Source organism: Schistocerca cancellata, chromosome 2, assembly GCF_023864275.1.
Source record: "Schistocerca cancellata isolate TAMUIC-IGC-003103 chromosome 2, iqSchCanc2.1, whole genome shotgun sequence".
Lineage (NCBI taxonomy): Eukaryota > Metazoa > Arthropoda > Insecta > Orthoptera > Acrididae > Schistocerca > Schistocerca cancellata.
Genome location: NC_064627.1, coordinates 420,415,286 through 420,427,978, shown reverse-complemented (window position 1 = coordinate 420,427,978; position 12,693 = coordinate 420,415,286).

The window sequence follows — 12,693 nt, the reverse complement described above, 5'->3', positions numbered from 1 at the left end:
ACAAACTCAGGGGAGAAGTACGGAACTTAACTCACGACGTTCACGCATAGCTGGTGACCAGGAAATGTACACCATCTGTGCTTCCTTTGCGGCCAAATATTTATGGCGAAAATTTATTCCACAGCCATTTCTCGAACTGGATACCTCCGAGTTGAGTACCGCCACACAGTGACGTAGGCTACGGAGCGAGTAACAGATGTAATGATATCCGGCAAATGTATAGACGCTGGTCTGGTGCCACGCGAGGCGAAGCGACACGCAGTGCTGGCAGCGACACGTAACATCTTGTTCTGCATCAGCTACAGCTGTGTAGGAGCTCAGTAATACGATCTGTGAGCTCCGCACGTCAATGTCTTGCTCGTTCAGCTAAGTGGGACGGGAGAAGAGGGATTGTTTCATTTTGTTTCTACGGTATTGTCAATACGTTCTCCCTTATGTTGGATCGTGATTACGTGTTATTATGGTGGGATTCAGCATGCTATTTGGAAATTACGTCCTCCAGCGTGAACATTGCACAATATTAGGAGAAAGCGACTAAAGCTATACGCTTTCAAACTTAATCTGTTGTAAGGTTCAAACTATACGGCAAACAAAAGCTAGTGAAAGACACATTCGAAGTAGGATTGAAGAAAGTGAATAATTTCTTCAGCAAAATGTTAGCGCTGAGGCAGTTTTCTATCTGTCCAACGCGATGAACACACAGCGCCATTGAACTGAGGTTTCGATAATCCTCATATTGACGTCAAACATACAAATGTTATCTACCGAGAGGGGAAAAACTGCTTCTCACCGGATGAACAGACATTCCGTCTACCGAACAGTTGTCAAATTTGTGACACCTACTTACTATTTCGACGAGTTCCAATGAATGAGCCTCCCTGCAGATTGCTTGCGCATCCTGAAAACAGTGTCAACGGCTAATGCTTTCATAACCGGCGAAACAGTGAGAATTAGGACCAAACAACCAACTCGATCATTTTCAAAGCTCAGTTTTATCCTGATCAATAACAGTGGGCTATATGATAGCAACGAAATTATAATATTCGACTTGTACAAGACACACACATTGACATCTTTTCACTGCAAGAAATCCACAGAATGTTTCGATACACCATCTCAATATCATTGAAATGGAAGCCGTTATAGGATCCTTGCCTGGTCTGGTTTCAACCCCACCTCAGACTCGCTGATGCAGAAGAAAGAGGTCAGGCTGTTTACTGCACAGACTATTTTATCCTTATCGGTTACGAGCCGCCAGACAATTGGCACACTTTCTAGGAACCAGCCAGTTACAGCTACCTCTACATTCACGCCTATACATCGCAAGTCACCTCACTGTGTATGTCGGAGGGTACCGGTACTTCTGGTACCACTGCTCGATCCTCGTATCCCTGTTCCATTCGCGAATGGCGCTTGGTAAAATCGACTGTCGGCAAACTTCATATCAGCTCTGATTTCTCAGATTATCTCCTAGTGATCAATTAGCGAGGCGTATGAGGGAGGAAGTAATACACTCAAAGACAAAAGAAGTCATCGCTGGTCATCGGGGCTCACTTCGAAACGGGATCAATCGTTGAAGACAGCTCGGCTCCAGTCAATGGGACTCCAGACCGAAGATGTGTGTGAGACGTTCCAGACAGCTGTGGGATGTCAATCCGACTGTCAGAAAGAGATTTTCACCCTGCAGCGGAGTGTGCGATGATATGAAACTTCCTGGCAGATTAAAACTGTGAGCCGGACAGAGGCTCGAACTCGGGACTTTGCCTTAAACGGGCAAGTGATGTACCATCTGAGATACCCAGCCACGACTCACGACCCGTCCCCACAGCTTCAATTCTGCCAGTACCTCGTCTCCTACCTTCCAAACTTCACAGAAGCTCTTCTGCGAACCTTGCAGAACTAGCACTCCTGGAAGAAAGGATATTGCGGAGACATGATTTAGTCACAGCCTGGGGGATGTTTCCAGAATGAGATTTTCACTCTGCAGCGGAGTGTGCGCTGATATGAAACTTCCTGGCAGATTTAGAACTGAGTGCCGGACCGAGACTCGAACTCGGGACCTTTGCCTTTCGCGGGCAAGTGCTCTACCATCTGAGCTATCCAAGCATGATTCTCGACCCATCCCCACGGTTTCAATTCAACCAGTACCTCGTCTCCTATCTTCCAGTTTTAATGTGACAGGAAATTTCATAACAGCTCAAACTCCACTGCAAAGTGAAAAATCTCATTCTGGAAACATCCCCCAGGCTGTGGCTAAGCCATGTCTCCGCAATATCCTTTCTTCCAGGAGTGCTAGTTTTGCAAGGTGAGCAGAAGAGCTTCTGTGAAGTTTGGAAGGTAGGAGACGAGGTACTGGCAGAATTGAAGCTGTGGGGACTGGTCGTGAGTCGTGCTTGTGTAGCTCAGATGGTAGAGCACTTGCCCGCGAAAGGTAAAGGTCCCGAGTTCGAGTCTCTGTCCGGCACACAGTTTTAATCTGCCAGGAAGTTTCACCCGACTGTCGTCCACCATATGGCCCAACAACCATGAGTGATGCTCTGGGGTGCCATTTCTTTTCATAGCAGGGCCCCTTTGGTTGTCATGCGCGGCACCCTTATAGCACAGCAGTAAGTCTACGATATTCTACGCTCTGTTTTGTTGCCGGTTATGGTGAGCCATTCTAAGCTCATATTTCAGCAATATAATTCCCGTTCTCACATGGCGAGAGTTTCTACTCCTTGTCTTCACGCTTCCTAAATCCCACATTGGCCGGCAAGATCGCCGGATCTCTCCCCAATTGAGAACATTTGGAGCATTATGGGCATGACCCTCCAACCAGCTCGGAATTTTGACGATCTGAAGTGCCAGTTGGACAGACTTTGGCACGATATCACACTGGAGAGTATCCAACAGCTCTCTCAATCAATGTCAAGCCGAATAACTGCTTGCATAAGTTTCAGAGATGGACCGACTCGTTATTGACTTGCTCACTTTGTGATCTCCTGAATAAATCATCCAATTTTTCTTAAATTGTCATCATTTGTTTGTCTGTATATGTACATCACATCTACCGATTTCCGTCCCATTTGGATAATTCGTTCGTAGCGTGTCGTTTTTTGTCTTAAAGCGTATGTTGTCCGATACTTCCAGGAACATGCTCTCTCAGCGAATGATAATAATGGAGTTGTGCTCAAGGTATGGGCAGACTTGAATGACTTCCAGTTAATTCATGACTACAAACAGCTGTCCTCTTCAGTGCCAGTCAAAGCAGAGGGTGCAATCCTTATAACATCTTTATCTCCTCTGCAACTGCAGCCCAATTTGTGTAGCGTATAGGTGAGCAGATACCTAACATACAACACATGATGCGTCTTGTCAGCTCTTGTTGAAGTCAGAATAGGTACCATTCAGCAGGAGGTTCGATGTCGGAAAATCCCACTGAAAATGCTTCAGTCAGTCACTGACCTCACTTATCGAGTTTCAAGGACGTGGATACTGGGAGAGTGGTGGATGCAGTATATCCTAGGACTATCTGATTCTTTACTCATATACGACAAGAGCTGTAGCAGAAAAATCATTTCTCTGAAAAAACCATTCAAGCAAGAGACAAGCTGATGCGAGGCATTGCTGTAAGTTAAGAGATGCAGAGAATCAATCTTGTCCAAAGTCTCGACGTGAAAGTGAACAGTAGGCGAGCGTGAAAATTCTTGAGGAACCACTGCAGAGTTGACACACCCACTAAGAATTACGAATACGCATCAGAAGCGGCTGCAAGGTAGAAGGCAAATTCACTGGTTCTGAATAGCAAAACCAATGTCAGAAGTACACGATCTCGAGAACAAAAACTATGTAGCATTAACCGTGACTGAGTTTGAAGTGGGCATCTTTACCATGAAGCTCAACAGAGTAGCTGGTGTCGGTGAAAAGAGAGTCTAACAAATTAAGAACTTTGGATAGACAGGGTTTAAATGACTCTTGGTCATGACAGACCTCTGCGTTACCAACTTGGCGATCCTAAATCACGGAGAAATCTCGTGTGGGGGGGGGGGGGGGGGGGGCGCTTGCTGAAACCAAGAATGGTACCAGGAGACCAAAAGAATTTTTGACGTGCCAATGCTTTGTCACATTTTTAAGATCCTGGAACGGCTGACGCTCCGCTGAATCTCCAACGTACTGGAAGATAACTTCATTCCCCATAATCAGACGTCCGAGCCGGAAAATCAAGTGATTGGTTAGATCTTAAATTTTTGTAGAGCTTTATCACCAGATAACCTGCATTTAAACCATTACTTCTCAACATTTTGTGAGGTACCTCGCTCTCGTAGTGTGAGCCTGGATTTTCTCACTAAAGAAAGAGTAAAAAGACAATAAATTGAAGCCATACATGGTGGCATTATCTCCAACATAACAGTTCTTCAAATTATGTTAGTCCTCCATGACAGTCTTACATAGGGTCTATGGCTATAGTTGGAGAAGGAGAAACATGTAGGCATTTCGAGTTGTTCCATTTAACAAGTGGAATGTCTCACATAGAAATCATTGCTCCCTAAATTAATGATCCAGATCTGAGTTGCAATACAGCATAGAGTTTCAACCTGTGAACAATCTTCGACCCAAAGGAGAGACGGCTGACGTTTCAGAAATACCATTTCTGATTTAGGTTTTAAGTAAGTTCCCTTGATATCTTCGGAAGAAGGTTCTTCCTACACTGAGTCCAACAGCGACTAAGTATCTCTTTCCTGTTTTTTGATGTAGCGATCATCTTCTAAACAATAGGGGGGTCGAAATTTTACAGACAGCTAGATTATCATAAAGTGAGCACTTCGAGATAGGGAACTAATGGTTGGGAATTGATATTTAATTTTTTAGTTATATAAACAACCTACACCTTGCATCAACAGATTAAGGAACTGTTTTAAGTTATGAGAATTAGTCTGAACTCATGTATTACAATGACGCATAAAATATGGATGACATCTCTCAAATACCCCTGCTATATATACGCACACATCAAAAAAAGTTTTGCAAAACCCCGGTTCCCAGAACTCCTGAAGATAGACGTTGACTGTGGATATTGTATCACAGACACAGTCCCTTTGACTGTTCAGAGATGTCATTAAACCCGCCCAAAGCTGTAAACAACAATGCACGAGCAGCGCCTGTTGGACGGAGGGGGTCCGCAAACCTATCAGTTCCAGTCATTCCACCAGGAAGGAGGTACACGGCTCGTGTTGTCTGTAGTTTAATCATGCTTAGACGGTCAATACCACTGTTCGATCGCTTCTGCATTGTTACTTTGTGCCAGGGCGAGCTCTCAACAAGGAAAGTGTCCAGGCGTCTCGGAGTGAACCAAAGCGATGTTGTTCGGACATGGAGGAGATAAAGAGTCAGAAACTGTCGATGACATGCCTCGCTCAGGCCGGCCAGGGCTACTGCTACAGTGGATGACCGCTACCTGAGAATTATGGCTAGGAGGAACCCTGACAGCAACGCCACCATGTTGAATAATGCTTTTCGTGCAGCCACAGGACGTCGTGTTACGACTCAAACTGTGCGCAATAGGCTGCATGATGCGCAACTTCACTCCCGACGTCCATGGAGAGGTCCATCTTTGCAACCACGACACCATGAAGCGCGGTACAGATGGACCCAACAACATGCCGAATAGACTGCTCAGGATTGGCATCACGTTCTCTTCACCGATGAGTGTCGCATATGCCTTCAACCAGACAATCGTCGGAGATGTGTTTGGAGGCAACCTAGTCAGGCCGAACGCCTTAGACACACTGTCCAGCGAGTGCAGCAAGGCGGAGGTTCCCTGCTGTTTTCGGGTAGCATTATGTGAGGCCGACGTACGCCGCTGGTGGTCATGGAAGGCTGTACGATACATGAATGCCATCCTCCTAACGATACGGCAACCATATCGGCAGCATATTGGCGAGGCATTCGTCTTAATGGACTATAATTCGCGCCCCCATCGTGCACATCTTGTGAATGACTTCCTTCAGGATAATGACATCGCTCGACTAGAGTGGCCAGCATGTTCTCCAGACATGAACCCTATCGAACATGCCTGGGATGGACGGAAAAGTGCTGTTCATGGACGACGTGATCCACCAACCACTCTGAGGGTTGTACGCCGAATCGCCGTTGAGGAGCGGGACAATCTGTACCAACAGTGCCTTGATGAACTTTTGGATAGTATGCCACGAAGAATACAAGCATGCATCAGTGCAAGAGGACGTGCTACTGGGTATTAGAGGTACCGCAGTTTACAGCAATCTGGACCACCACCTCTGAAGGTCTCGCTGTAAGGTGGTACAACATGCAGTGTGCGGTTTTCATGAGCAATAAAAACGGCGGAAATGATTTTTATGTTGATATCTGTTCCAATTTTCTGTACAGGTTCCGTAACTCTCGGGACCGAGGTGATGCAAGACTTTTTTTGATGTGTATTACACAGTGAGACAAGCAGCAAGGACCCTAATTAAGGGTGTTCAAATGGTTCAAATGGCTCTGAGCACTATGGGATTTAACATCTGTGGTCATCAGTCCCCTAGAACTTAGAACTACTTAAACCTAACTAACCTAAGGACATCACACACATCCATGCCCGAGGCAGGATTCGAACCTGCGACCGTAGCAGTCGCGCGGTTCCGGACTGCGTGCCTAGAACCGCTAGACCACCGCGGCCGGCAATTAAGGGTGTACTTTCGGGTGTTCTGCAGAGTTGTTATTTCCATTTGATGTACTATCGACCCAGTCGTCTTCTTCAGCTGCTATGAGTTGTGCTGCTATGTGTACTTGTTGCTTGGACTCCAAATAGATTATGCACTATTAAAATTCGCCGCTCTTTTATAACTGAGTTCGACATCGTACACCTTCTACAATTGTATCACTGGACTTCTTAGACACATTCTCACGTCAACCTGTTTCCTGTTAGACGGGTACTATTACGAATAAATCGATGGCGTAATGATCAGTAGTTCATAACCACCTGTCATAGTGAGCGAACAATTTGAAATGAAGGTACTATAATCCGCAAGGTTCAAACTAACGTGTTTATATTGATATGTGGACCAAATATTTGTGATGTGGCTACATGGAACGAAAGTTCTTGGAAGAGTACCTGGAACATTTAAACTCTATCCATACCACTATAAAATTAACGTTGGAACTTGAAGAGATAGGGCTGACTAACGTAACTCCCTGGGTCAAAGCATGTCGAATATGTAGGAATCCAATGCATACTAGCCTGTGTAATCACACCTATAGCTATCACCATCTGTCACAAAGAAATTCAGTGCTAAACCTTCTGATCGATACTGATCGAAAACTCTGAGACAAGGACAACCCCCTCGAAGAATTACAACTTCGATTACTGTTCCATAGAAATGGGTTCTCTTGTCGTCAAACTGAATGGGCATTGTAGTTGTGGCGTCCCTGATATAAGAAAATTTGATAGCGAATTGATAATTTTGACTTTGCTTGTACACATATGAAATATTATTCATTACTGAATTCCATTAAGCCAAATCAGTTAAAAAATTATCATTCAGTAAATCTCAAGTCAGTTGCAACTATAGTGAAAGCATTTAGGGTTAACTATGAAGTTATGAGTAACTAAATACAATACAATGATGCAGATTCGTTTAAGATTCTAATTATGCAGTCTGTGAGTAAGAAAATGGCTTGCAATATACGTTAACGGTTCGTTCTTGCAGATGCGCAATAACGTAGAACGCAAAACACCACAACCTAATGAAACATTACATTTTTTGTTCAGAATCACTAATACTATCACCCCTCAAAGCATGTAACTTTCCTTCTCGTTTTCATTAGCTTCCTTGGAAACTACTAACGATAGGACACGTGTTCATATGACGTTTTTTGTTCAGTCATTAATACTATCACCCTCAAAGCATGTACCTTTCCTCCAATGAAACATACTTGAAAAAAATGTCTGATGTAACAGTGAGATGATAAATGCATCTCCTGAATTGTTTTACTTTTTTAATTATTCCTTCCACATGTAATCACGTACATGGAAGGTCACTACACCTTCTGAACATCTTAGAAATAATATTCATACAATATGCCAGCGTATAATGCTTAATCAACCAGAGCAGCCGAGATTATATCCTATTGGAACAGTGCCACCACCGGAAATAGTACAGAGATAAAACAAAAAGATTCAACTTATTGGTCAACTCAACTGCAAAGAATAATCATGGGATAAATAAAGACTGTAATAATATTCAAGAAAAGTATTAACTTACGTTTTTATGCTATATTGCCCCTGATGTTGATATTACTTTTACATACTAACAGCATCTGACGTCGTTTGATTTTTAAGATATGTGTAAGCTCATAAGTTTATCTATTCTTCATGGAGAGAATAAAAGTTATCTTTGACGACAGTCATTAGTTCATTAACAGGTGGTGTGGAGAGAGTCTTTAATTGAACTGCAGTGAAACATAAGTAAATGCAAATTAACCTCACCTACACTTGTGTGTAGTGTTCTCTCAGCAGCAACCAGTTTTTCAAGCCAGTTGATAAGTCTACACAAAAATATATCAATGTGGCAAGTGTATACAATTGTAATTTACCTACCAGGATATTAAATGGAAATATAATCACTCAAATACTAAAAGCCTGTTCTACAAGTTTTGAAGAATTCCCAGAATTGTCCAAGGATATATGTGCAAACTTGATGTGCACCCACACAAGACATTCTGTCATGCATCCCACAGTGTTTCCTGGGCAAAGAGCCTGGCTTTCACAAAAGAGATACGAAAGATTTGAGTCTGGGCGTTATTGAGAGCTCCAAGAGTCCGTATTGTAGCTCATTATTAGCTGTGTCAAGCTCGGAGGACGTGTCTGCCTAGTACTTGACACATGGGCTATTAATAGGATACTGGTTCCAGTGAGAAACTGCCTCAAGAATCTTGAAGAGAAAATCAAAGTTTTTCATGGTCTCAGGCATCCTGTCAAGTGTTGATCTGAGGGCATTATACTGGCAGATTTCTCTAGCCAAAGAGCCACACAGATATACTGTATTTGTCTTTGCTGGACAGAGCTAAAAGCTCGAGCCACAATATTGTGTTAAAAAGACAGCACCAGAGTATAGATCGAGCCACGATTTTCGCGATGCATGAGTCATCTGTCACTCTAAAACTGGACTCATTTCGTATGAGAACAATGTGTGGACGTCTTGTTACTGTTCCTTGACTGGTACTGCCTTCTGTTGTCAATTTACATAATTATTTTAAAAGAAAGGCTAGTGAATATAACTGCTGCTGATGTGACTGGCTGAGCCAGTATGATGGCATTGACGTAGTGTTGTGTGTGTACTCATTAGGTTTTGCAGTTTGCTGTAAATGTGCTACAAATATCTCATGTTTGTTGAGTGAGCAGAAATTTTGGAAGCTCAAGTGGAGGAAGTTTCTTGATAACTCACCTTGTACTTTTATTTTTTGGAAGGATAATTATACTTTCTGTCATAATTATTTTAAAGTTTGTAACCTTTCAAAGGACTGAAGTAAATACGAAAAATAAATCTTGAATCTTGGTCTTTTTTTTTAGTGTGTATTACTCTTGAAGGTACATCAATTACGTATCTGCCAATACAACCTTAAAAACAGCATAAATGGGCAGATTTCTCGATCCAAAATTCTTCGAAGTGATTAGTATCTAAAGTGCTACATGTTATCAGGAATTTCTCTGCACCTAGGATTAAAGCAGCTCAAGTCATTTCTTGGGTTAGTCATATTCTGCCGCCATTTCATGCCATATAAAGTGCTAAATAATGAAGCACTTTCTCAGCTACTGCAAAAGCATGCACTGTGTCAGGTGCATGTCAGAAATTTTGACACAATTAAAGAAGTGCTTTGCTATGCCAAGTTTCTATATGATCTTGATGTGGGCCATGTGAATTAGTTAGCATTTCGCTCCCATTTAAGTATATGGCCGAAAGATTCAGCCTTCAGGAATTGAGAAACGAATCCTGTCATCCACGACCGTGTGCCGCAAAGAGTGCAGCTTCGCCACTAGATGGGGAAATTCAAAGGCGTCTATTGTGCTGAATGAGGTCTAAGTGCTGTAGTGTGCAAGTGAGACAGACGAGGGCCTAGGTTGTAGGGAAACCCTGTAGAAGCTGTTTGTGGCCAGGGAGACGTAGCAGTGTAAAATATGGCGGACCTTAGATCAGCCATAAAGGGAAACATTTATGAAAACTATTTAATTCTGTAGTAATTCAGGGAATGTAGCCACAGTAATTTTAATCTACCATCCTTCATAAATTTTCATAGTGATCCCAATAAAACTTGAATATTGATCATATCTATAATAGTTTAGGATTTACTGTTAAAGTGAAATTAACAAGTTTTGTAACAAAGAACTGAATACTAAAATCTGAATGCTTTGGTCGATCTTAACGATCGACATTTCATATAGAAGCACATAATTAAAATGACAAATGTTGTAAATATCAACTCTGTAACTTTATTTGTTTAAAAGATATAGTAAATATAAATTATCAGTATTTTCAGTTAAGCATCAGATCATTATTTCTTACACACAAAACACATAGAACGATGACAGCATGACACTTTATTGAATCGTTAGGTAATAGAATATTTGTTGTAAAGTTTAGTGCATAGTAGTTACTTTTGTTCTTTATTTATTTATCAGAAAGCACATTGGTGCAAGGCTACTGGCTGCGACATTCAAAGTTAAGAAGGAAATTGTATTGGTTTTATGTAAAATAATTTAACCTTTATAATGAAATGGAAATTATTGTTACTTTATTTAGAATGTGAAAGTGGTCAGGCTTTGAGTATTTAAATATGTTAAAATGTAAAATTATGTAGAATAAGCTGTAGCCAATCAGATGGACGACTTCAGGAAAGGGAACTGCCCCAGTCAGTTGAGCGACGATATTCAGCGAGAGGGAAACGCGGCCGGAGACGGGCAGGGCGGCCGGAGACGGGCAGGGAGTCAGTGCTGGTGGAGACGCGAAAGGGGACGGTCGGTCTTTAGGTAGCTAGGAAGTGAAACGACTTAGAAAATTTCGCGTTGTGTGGTATCGCGGGACTTAGTCTCCGAATGGTGAGCTCCTTTTCGCGTAGTTAATGAGGTGGAGCATTGGACTGGTAATTTGCGATTAGATTGTGAATGATCGAACTGTGTCAAAACGATATGCGCCCAAGTGTAATAGTATGTGTAAATACGACCACTTTCGCTATTAGTTTGCTTTCTGAATAAACATTATTGTAACCAAATCGCAACTGTGTCGACTACATCATTTATGGGTCGTTAATTTAGCTCCCAATATTGTTATTACTGTTGTTATATGTTATATTAACGTTGTATGTTTCATACAATTTCGCATACTTGACATCAGTCAGACAATTTAACCAAAGGCTCACAAGTGTCTAATTTAGGCCGTGTAATGTGACATGTGCGGTTCAATCCCTAGAAGAGTTTGAGCCAAGACATTTCAACAAAGAGAAACCGCTTGGGAGCCCGAACATCTTTGGGATGTTAGCTTTGCAGCCAAGACTTTTGCCTGTCCACTGACATGTCAAAAGCAGGTTTGCTGGTGTCTATTTCAGATACGCTCCAAGAATGGTACGTCAAATATTTATACTATTGCACTTACAAGTAGAATTCTTACCTTCTGTGAGAGGTTCTACTCCACCACATAACTAGAAGCTCTGGCTGTAGTGTAGGCCTCCAAAAGTTGTGCTACTGTTTAGATGGTCACCATACAAATATAATGGCAGCCCCAGGTCACAAAAACTGACAACATCTGGGGAACCGATGCGCTAATTCCACACCACTCCATACTGCACCCAGTAACAAAAACTGTCTCTAGGCACTATGGGACTTAACATCTGAGGTCATCAGTCCCCTAGACTTAAAACTACTTAAACCTAACTAACCTAAGGACATCACACACATCCACGCCGGAGGCAGGATTCGAACCTGTGACCGTTGCAGCAGCGCGGTTCCGGACTGAAGCGCCTAGAACCGCTCGTCCACAGCGGCCGGCATCCAGTAACACCATTGGCACAGGATGACATGGCAGTCAGTCGCTACCGATGGGTCTTCCAGGCCCTGTGGACGGATTTATGGTTTACATTTTATCATACAAAAGTATACTGCAACCATCAACCATTCAAGTGGGGAAGATGGTCGCTAGCTTTACAAGAATATAGCTTAAAGATCATCTGCGTCAGGGATCTAGACATGTTGTGGCTGACGCACTGTCCAGGCTACCAAAAGTGGAGGACAGGGTACCAATAGAAAACAATCAAGAATGTGGTATTAATGTACATCTTATGAAGAGCGAGGCCAAGAGAAGATACTTCTTTCGTCTGTGTAGGAATGTGGCACAGATGCAAGATACTGAAGTTAAACAGTTGTAGCAAGATAATCCACCTCCCAAATTAAGCGCCCATTCCATAATGCATAATGGTGTACGCTTTTATAAGAGCTGCCCAGACTCCGATGTCTGGTATGTGCCTCCGGGGCTGAAAATAAAATTTTATGGTATACCCATCTTACCTGGGGTCATTTTGGGGTTATCACTGCAGTATTTCACTGGATAATCCATTAGCAGAAACAAGTCCTGGATTCAAAATCATTTGGCCCAATAACTCGCACATGTTGTTTATGAAGGAGGTTTAATTGCTACTCCGTCTGTATTC